Below are 10,161 nucleotides of genomic sequence, written 5' to 3' on the forward strand. Positions count from 1 at the left end.
CCAAATCATGTCTTCAAACTAAAAAGAGCTCTTTATGGACTCAAACAAGCCCCACGTGCTTGGTATGAACGACTAAGTAAATTTCTAGTCCAAAAATAATTCTCAATGGGTAAAGTAGACACCACATTATTTGTAAAACATAAGAAAAATGATATTATAATTGTTCAAATATATGTAGATGATATCATATTTGGTGCTACAAATGAATCCTTATGTCATGAGTTTAGTTCTTGCATGAGAAATGAGTTTGAAATGCGCATGATGGGTGAATTATCTTTCTTTCTTGGTCTACAAATCAAACAAAATGAAACTGGCATCTTTATCAGTCAAATCAAGTATATTAAAGAACTCCTCAAGAAATTTGATGCTACCTCTCAAAAGGCAAATGGAACTCCCATGAGCACATCTTTGAAATTATCAAAAGATGAGGATGGGAAACTTTTTGATGCCACCAAATATAGAGGTATGATTGGGAGTCTTCTATACTTAACAGCTAGTAGACCAGATATCATGTTTAGTGTCTGTGCTTGTGCACGATATCAGGCTAATCCTAAACAATCCCATGCTTGTGCCGTTAAAAGAATATTCAAATATTTGAAAGGCACATCAAACTTATGACTCTGGTATCCCAAAAATCAAGGTTTTGACCTATTAAGTTTTTCGGATGCTGATTTTGCTGGTTGTCATGTTGATCGGAAAAGCACAAGCGGTACATGTCATCTACTTGGACCCTGCCTAGTGTCATGGTTCAGCAAGAAATAAAACTGTGTTGCTCTATCAACAACAGAGGCAGAGTACATTGCAGCTGGAAAATGCTGTGCACAAGTCATTTGGATGAAACAAACTTTGCTTGATTACAAGATTCAACTCCACAAATGTCCCATAAAGTGTGATAGCACTAGTGCCATCAATCTAAGCAAAAATCCTGTGCTTCACTCCCGAGCCAAGCATATTGACATCCGACATCATTTTCTTAGAGATTGTATCCAAAAGAATGAAGTCATTTTTGAATTCATTGATACAAACCATCAATTAGCCGATATTTTCACAAAACCCCTCAGTGAAGACCGCTTTGTTGACCTATGACGAGAATTGGGGTTACTTGATCTCTCAGAGTAGCATAATCCACTCTATTCGCTCTCAAACTCCATCTTCTCAAATGGGTAGTTCAGCACTTCAGACGGTCGTCCGTCTGCCAAGACGGACGTCCGTCTGACTACAAAGTCCAGACGGATTTCCGCCGGCTCACTTGTGTTCACAAATACACAGACTCGTAAAACAGACGAACGCCCGTCTGGTTCAGCCGGACATCCGTCTGCTTTTTTAAAACCCACAAAACCCTCTCCGCGATGATATTTTTTTCAAATCCCTCACTTCTCTCCTTCCTCTACTCACTCCTCACGATTTCAAACGGTTTCAAATCCCTAATTTCTCTCTTTTCTCCCCATATCTCTCCTTCACCTTCCTTCTTAAACTCTCCAACACCCTGCAAACGACACACCTTCCAGCAGCACCATCTCTCTCTCTCTTGCGCGACTCACGACTTCCTCCTTGTGTGCATCTCTGTTGGTAGGTTTTCAAATTTCTTTATCTTTCTATTTTCCTCACGATTAATCTCTCACATACCCTATACGTATGAGATGTTTCTTCGATTTCTGGCTTGTTTGTCTCTTATTTTTATGGTTGTCCCATGAGTTCAAATTTTTTTTTCGTTTATTGTTGGGTCCTTAACATGCTGTCATACTGCAACTCCATAGTATGCTTGCACTCTCTTATTGACCCTTCTTATGCATTTTTCCTTCTTTCCTTTTTTTTTTTTTTTTTTTTTTCTATAGCATTGTTTTTCGTTTCCAGCTTTGGTATTTTCCAGCATTAAAATTCCCCTGTTTTGGCTCTCCTCCTCTATCTTTCGGTCTATCTTTGTGTTCACTTCGTTACTCTGAGCTCCTTGTTGAAACCATATTCTTGGAATACTTATTGGTTAAAACAAGTCTCAAATTGAGTACAAACAACCTACAATCTTCACACCTATGAAGATTACATGCCCTTAGGGCTCCATCTTTTGTTTTATCCCACTTCACCCATTCTCTGTGTAGTGTGTTTTTTCTTATACTTGTTGTTCTCTTGTTTTTCAACAGATACCCCATGCCTCGCCGTAAGCATTCGTCCGTCCGCGGTGGTGCCTCCACCTCTAGCACCCATCCTCCTCGCTCTTCCCGAAACCCACCTCCTGCGAGCCCACCTAGGCTCGACAAATGGTTTCGTGATGCAAAGGCTCAACGAATGTACCCTAGAGTTGCTGCCCGTAGCATAGAACAAGGCTCCACTGTAGACCTTGATGCCTTCTCCAAGTTTCCCATCAAGGACATGTTTGAAGCCCTAGGTTGGGAGTCTATGCTTCATGCTGAGGAAATCACCTATGCTCGCTGGGTCAATCACTTCTATGCAAATCTTCGGCATGCGGGAACCAACGAGAACCTCACAGTCACCTCCTACGTCAAAGGAGTGGACATCACTCTCACTATCCCCTCTTTTTACCAAATTTGTCAGCTCTCCACGGAGGGTGCTCTTCGTTTTTGGACCTACAAAGATACCCCTCCTGAGGATGTCCAGATAGATACTGTCTACCAAAGCCTTCTTCCACCTGAGACCCCTCCTCGCTACCATGTGGACATTCAGGAAACGATGTTCACTGAACAAGCTAAGGTTGTAAGCAAGATCACTCAACGCAACATCATCCCTAAAAAGGGACATCGTTCTGACATTACTTCCTTTCAAACATATGTTACCTATTGCATAATTCATCATGTTCCTCTCTGCCTCCCATATGCCACTCTTTCCTACATGATCCAGTCAATGTGGATCGGGAACAAATGTCTTCCTTATGGTAGTCTCCTCACCAAAATATTCAGACACTTCAACGTTAGCTTTAAAAATGAGGACCCTACTCCACCTGCCTCCCGGATAGACAACAAAGGCATTGTTCCCTCCCGCAAGCGCACTGCTGCCCAAGCCCGCCGAAAGAGCATCTCTCAACCCATGGATATCGAGGGCACTTCAGCTAGACCACAACAGCCATCTTCCTACTCTTCCTCCACTGCCTCCCGGTTTCAAGCCCTTGATTCACGCCTCACTAATATGCAACAGCACTTCGACACCCGCTTTGACTCCATCAGCCATCGCTTGGATACTAGTGACAGCATGATTGCTCATCAAACAATCATGATACACCATATGATGACTCACCTTCAGATTCCCCCTCTCCCGTCACCAGGAGTCGCCGAATCTGAAGGCGCCAATGACGATGAGGACGGTGCCAAGGAAAGCAATGAGGACGTTGACGACATTGAAGGAAGTGGCAGTGGCAGTGGTAGTGGGAATGATGATGGGAGTGCAGATGATGAGGGCGGCCGTGACGCTACTGACTAGCTGCCATGTTTAATTTCTTTTTGGGTTTTTGTTTCTGTTTTTTTCTGCTGTTTGGATGAACATTTGCTGCTGTTTTAACCTTTCTCGGTTGCTAACACATTATGTTTACTGTTGTTTACCTTAATTCTAATATTCTCTGCATCTGTATGTCTCTTCTCTCTTCTTATTTCCTGTTTTCTTGCCAGTGATAACAGCGGGATCCTCCTGTTTAGGGGGAGTTTTGCTCTTTTTCCTCCTTTTTGTTTCTGACAAAGGGGGAGAAATACAGCTCGTAAACCCTTTTAGTTAAAAGATTTGGTTTACATAAAATGAAGATTGGAAATACATATGATGGGTTATATGATGCTTACTAAGAGTAATAAGCACACTTCATGCTTATATAATCATCCAAATACATAAATGGAAATGTTTTACGATTTATATCATTTTATCCCTTGCATGTTTGTCATCATCAAAAAGGGGGAGATTGTTGGAAAATGCCAAGTCAGCATTTGCCACATCAGTCTCAAATCAGTTTTGATGATGATAAACACTCTACTAATGTTTCCATAAAGAAATGTTTTTTTCCAGCTCATCACTGCAGAAAATCTCGATGTAAATATCCGGTTCAAAGAAAATTCCGGAAAGTCAAACTCAAGATCAAACCATCTTAGACAAAGAACCAAAGTCAAGAGGAGAGCATCAAGATCATTGATCAAGATCAAGTCAAAGCCCAAGTCAAAAATCAAGACTTAGGCTAAATCAGGGCTTAGGACACCTTTGCATACACACACATGTAAATACATCCATAATATGTAATCCATGTTACTAGAGTGACCTAGGACGTGTTAGTAAGGTGTACAGCGCTTAGGATTGTCAAAACGATCTAAAAATCCAAGCCATATCCCAGCCCAAAGTTGTTTAGAAAAACAGAGCCCAGACCGATGTTCGTCTGAGCAGACGGACGTCCGTCCGTTTTCATAACTCTGTTTCTCAGAAACAACAGAAGGTCAGACGGAATTTCCGTCTGGCAGACGGATGCCCGTCTGAACCAGTCTAGGGCAGACGGATGACCGTCTGAACAGACGGACGTCCGTCTGTTTTCATAACTCTGTTTCTCAGAAACAACAGAAGGCCAGACGGAATTTCCGTCTGGCAGACGGATGCCCGTCTGAGCCAAACCAGGCCAGACGGATGACCGTCTGGGAAGACAGACGTCCGTCTGGCCCAGATTTGACTATAACGGCTAGTTTAAAGAGAATATCTTCTACAGCTGTTTGTAACGGATACCTTTGAGACGGATGACCGTCTGGGCAGACGGACGTCCATCTGGAACAAAATCTCGCAAAGATTTTATGTCCGTTGGGGAAATGGGGAAAGCAGTAACTTGGGGTCTATAAAAGCCCAACCATCCCCATTTGAGAATCATCCTTCTCCCCCATCTAGCACATATTCACTCACAAGTGAAAAAGCAAAGTTTTGGTGTTTTAGCATTTTTGCTGTCCTCCCAACTCCGGTTAACTTTGAAGGATATTCCAAAGTTGAAGCTTTCACTAAAGCAAAGTCTGGAGTTATTGAAACCGCTGAAGTATATTGACTCTTGGTTCATTCATTACATCACTTGCACTCAAAGGGTAAAGGGTTACTCTCTTTTGATAGGTAATATCTAATACTTTTCGTATTGTGAATTGGTTATTTTAATTCTAGTCTAGGTTGATTAGAATTCATTGTATTGGATACTCTTGTCCGTAAACGAAGATTGTATTGGATACTCTTGTCCGTGAACGAAGATTGTAAAGGGTACTCTTGCCCCGAAACGAAGATTGTAAGGGTTTGTTTCTCTACCCACTGTATTGAAAGAGATCCGTTAGTGGAAATACTCTCTTGAGACTAAGAGAGGAGTGGACGTAGACTCGTAGAGTCGAACCACTATAAATTCTGTGTTTGTGATTGTTGTTTGTCATTAGATTTCATCTTGAACTGTCAACTCATTTTGAAATTGCAACTAAACCAGAAAATTGGTATAAACCACTAGGTACAACCTAATCACCCCCCCCTCTAGGTTGCACCAACATGTATTTATTATTATTGATAGACTAAAACTGTGGATCCTGTGACGGATCGCACCCACGGGTTGTCGAGCGGGTAACCGGGACCCGGCGGGTGGGGTGTGACAATGTTACTATTCAATTCATTCAAATTATGGTTAAAAATGTGATGTGTTGAAAATTAGGTGATAATGCATTGCATGTATATCAACCTGAGGTTTTGGGTTCACCCATTGCCCTTGGTGCCTTTACATTTATCTAGTCATTTATGTGCATTGTATGTAGGTATCTAATGCATGGCTACATTACCCTTTTTATATGTCACTACTCATTCGGCATGGATATTGAAGCCGAGTGACCCGTGATAGCAATGGCTGGGACTTGTGGGCATCCAACAGATGTATCAGTCCATGAGAAAACATAGGCCCACTATTATCATTCAATGGTAAGGTTGCATATGTGAAGGGTTTGGGCTTGTGGTTGTCCAACAGAGGTAATCAGCTAGTGAGGAGACACGAGAGTGTCCGCCAAAGCATATGTGTATGACTATAGGGTTACAAGAATGTTCATCCAACGAAGTAACTAGTCAGTAACGAGTAACATTCCTAGGTGGGAATGATACTGGACCAATAGAGGTATCTAGTATGTGAGGAAAGGTATCAAGACCACATGTAGCATAAAAAATAGTTGACCTTGCATTGGGCTAGACTTATCCTTGACAAGTGTTGGTACTCATACCAATGGTGTGGTGAAAGAGTGGTGGCCTAATCTCCCAGCCATGGTGTGATGTGACTGTATCCCTATACCACGGAATCCCAATAGAGATAGCCAATCTGTAAGGGTAGTGATGAGACTTCCCAGAGGAAGCTGATGTTACGACTTAATGCATGTCCGCCATAGAGACTAGCACTTGTTAGAGTATAGGGGCATATTTGCATAAATATATAATTCCATTCCATTTATATTCATATTTTTTTACTTGGATATGTATTAGATACATGATATGTTATCTTGTTAACCTCACAGAGTTTTGTGGAACTCATTCCTCGAAAATATATTTTCTCTAGACTCTTTTACAGGTTATGAGAACTCAATCATTCTGGAATATTCATTGCCAACCGAGCCATATGACATCTTGGCAGGTAGAGATGTGGAGACCTATGGAGACAAGTGTCCATGCTTAGATTGCTCATACAAGGCTCAATCCTTTTAATTCTCATTTGATTATTTTGGAGACGTGGTAGAGCCTGACTAGGATTGTGTACTCTCTTTTGAAAAATCGAAGGATTAAACTAAATTCTCCTAAACATTTCTTGATAATTTTGAGACTTCCGCTATTTGAAATTAACTTTTCCTTTAACTTTTATTTATAATTTTGTTTTATCATTTCAGATAATTGTAATAATTTTAAGAATTGATACATTTTTATTCATTTGCTCTTTGGATTATGCTATATTGTATTGTGTGGTTATGGATTGGCCGTAAGCCTAGATCCTGTAGTGCATCACCTCCACAGGTATTCGGGTATGTTTGGAACCGGTTGGGTGGGGTGCGACAAGTCAACTAGACCAACCTCGTCCGAAAGATTGCTCCCTCAAAATGTGCATCAATGTGGGGTTTTCAGTGAGGTTCGTTAGAGAATTTACTTGACCTTGCTTAGCTTGACGATAACATTTCTCTAAGCATGGGGACTTTCCAACGTTAATTTTTGTGTATGCCAAATCCATCTTCCAGAATCGTCCGGGTTAACTTGAGACTTTTTGCCTAGTCATTAAGAGTGTCCAAGTCATCATCTTCATCATCTATGCCCATGGGCTTAATTCTCGATTCCATGGCGTCAACTTGGATGGCCCACAACTGTCTTCTACTGGCACTCTAGGTTCTCGGACTTGCAAGATGGGCTTTTGGATTAAGATCCTAGAGGATTTCACACCATCTATCCATCCTATGCATAAGGCAAGGAGACCCCCCTCTCCTACTTTATTTATTATTTGCGCACATCTTTTTTCTTCAATTGTTAATTCAACAGCTGAAAAAGGAGAGGTTCATGAAATTAGAGTTAAAAGTCATAGAGACCAAATCTCTCATCTACTATTTGTAAATGCTTGAACAAATTACAGGTTCGGAAAGCATGTATTGACCTTTACTGCAAGGCTTCAGGGCTAGAAATTAGTCATGAAAATGTTGTATTACTTTTAGCCGCATTGTTTACACCAAATTCAAGAGATGGTTCTCTAGGGTCTTTCATATTCCCTATAGAGATGGTCCTTCAAAACGTCTGCTTGGATTACCTATTGAGCTAGGAGTTTCTAAAAGAATCCTTTTCTAAAACTTGACAAAAACAACTTCTTTGAAAGTTACAGGGATTGAAAATGTCTCTTTCATCACAGATTGGGGAATAGATTTTGCTTAAATCTTCAACCCTCTCTATGATGAACTTTGTTGGAATTCATTTTAAAATTCTAAATTCATAGAAGTATCTTTCTGAAATTAAGAGGGAAACTTCAAATTTTTTTTTTTCGACGATAATTTTGAAAAGTACAAGCTTCATTGAATTCATAAGATATGTAAATCAAAACAGAAAGGGCTCTTAAGCTTAAGAGATCCTGTTCTTCAAAATCAAGCCCTTCTTGCAAGGAATGCTAACTGATTATGGAATAAATGAAGTTCTAGATGGGCTTTTGTTATGAAGAATATTTATTATACAAGCTCTGATTTTTCATTTCAAACTAAATTGGTAGCAACCTTTTATCCGTTGGCATAGCTTAATTGAACGGAAAGATTCCTATTGCAGGGGCAACAATTGCAACAAGGACAGGTTGGGTTAGGTTTTTCAAAATCCAATCCTAGCCCTGAATGCTCTTAGTTAAGCCTATTTTTGCCCAGACTCTAAATTATGGTCTAAAATTCTTATCATTGACCCTAGAGCTTGACGAGATAAGCCAAACCTAATCACACCTTGATTGTTTATGTTCCTCAACCTGGCCCTAATAAATCGAATATAAAAAAGTTTGTCCTCTTTTCCATCCATGTTTACTTCTTAAGTTAGGTACATGAACACTTCTTTTTTTTTTTTTTTTTTTCCTTCAGATAAATTTGTGACCATTAGATCATATATATATATATATACATACACAAAAACCAAAGGCAAACTAGAAATTTATGAAGGAATTTTAATCCAATTGCATGACCTCGGTATATATACAAACGAAAAAGATAATTATCAACTAGTATGGTTTTAAGCATAGATCCGTTGTAGTCTAGTTGGTTAGGATACTCGGCTCTCACCCGAGAGACCCGGGTTCAAGTCCCGGCAACGGAATTTTTGAATTTTTCCCGTACAATCCCTCGTTCTGGAATTCAGATCCCTTCTATCTTTTCATCCGAATCAAACCCTCTCTTTTTTTTCTCTTTCACCTTATCCAAATCAAAGCATCAATCCCTTCTTTCTCATTTAAATCACCATATCTCTTCTACTCTCATTCATATCAAATCCCACCAATCCCAATCCCATCTTTCCTCTCATGCAAATCACCATGAGTGATACTCTTTTTTTTGGTATGCACCACCAGTGATACTCTTGAACATTTTTTGTGGGAAGGTTTGACACCTGAGCTTGATGACCTTCAATATATCAATATCAACACAATAATTCACAAAACTCATACATATCATCCAAGGGCAGTACGATAAAGGGTGCAAATTTTGACCATGAAAGCCTGAATCCACCACCTTATGCCATGCCCTAAAAGGTTTAATTTCGAAGTTTACTTGTAATAGTAGATCAGGGTTCAGTGAAGATAGCTAGCCCAATTACGGTCAAGGTCATGTCAAGATTGAGTGTTTGATATGGAGAGTTTATGATCTGACCGGGTTCATACCGGGTCCGACCCTCGACCCCGGTCGAGACGGAGAAAACCGAATCGCTCCCGAGCGAACCGGATCCGGAAGATGGCTTGCTGAAGAAGAAAGCTTATTCGGCTGCAAGCGTGCCCTAATCTTACTTATGGATTAGGGTAATCACCCTAATGACAGCAGACTCAAACTGACGGCTGCGGATAATCATCATCAAAGGGATAACTATCGCATAACCTAACGGTTATCTCAGGAGTCCTCTACTAGCCCAAACTAGTAGAAGTCTATCGCTCAACGGATCTCATTGATAAGATCCAACGACTACCCGAAGAAGGCTCGAGTGCATCCAACGAAGGAGATTCGAAGGTACACTCTATATAAACCTCACTACCATACAAGGTGAGGGACGGATCAATCGATCAAAAAGAATACTATCTGAGACTCAGGTTCAGATACATACTGATAGATCCAAACTATCGGCGTCCGCTATCTAGATCACCTTTCCCGTTTCTTCATTCATTAACTCCGTGCTTCTAGCGAGCCGTTTGTGATTAAGTTCATCAACCGACTTAGCCTTCGGAGGTGGACTCCCGACCCCCAGCGGTCGGGCCACATCCGACGCTTTCGTTTGCAGGACATCACGTGGAGATCCAAGGGCTGAGCAGATTTTGGACGCATCATTTGGCGCCGTCTGTGGGAAAGACTTGAAAAAGCCATGGTGACTAGATCGGCAGCCACAGCAGCAGCCGCTGCACAACGCAATTCCGGTGTTCAGATACCTAGGGTGAATAATCCAGATATTCCCCAGGAAAGCCAAAATCCTATCGAGGTGGATGATGGCCGGGGAGGA

At 41.0% G+C, this 10,161-nt stretch overlaps 1 non-coding gene across 1 annotated transcript; it reads left to right on the plus strand.

Annotated features, from left to right (window-relative positions):
• Positions 1-8,705: 8,705 nt before the first annotated feature.
• Positions 8,706-8,778, plus strand: TRNAE-CUC (transfer RNA glutamic acid (anticodon CUC)). Its single transcript has one exon. It is a non-coding gene; the product is annotated as a tRNA-Glu (tRNA).
• The last annotated feature ends 1,383 nt before the right edge of the window (positions 8,779-10,161 follow it).

This window comes from Hakea prostrata, chromosome 8 (genome assembly GCF_041222555.1).
Source record: "Hakea prostrata isolate BN-2017 chromosome 8, UWA_Hpros_2, whole genome shotgun sequence".
Lineage (NCBI taxonomy): Eukaryota > Viridiplantae > Streptophyta > Magnoliopsida > Proteales > Proteaceae > Hakea > Hakea prostrata.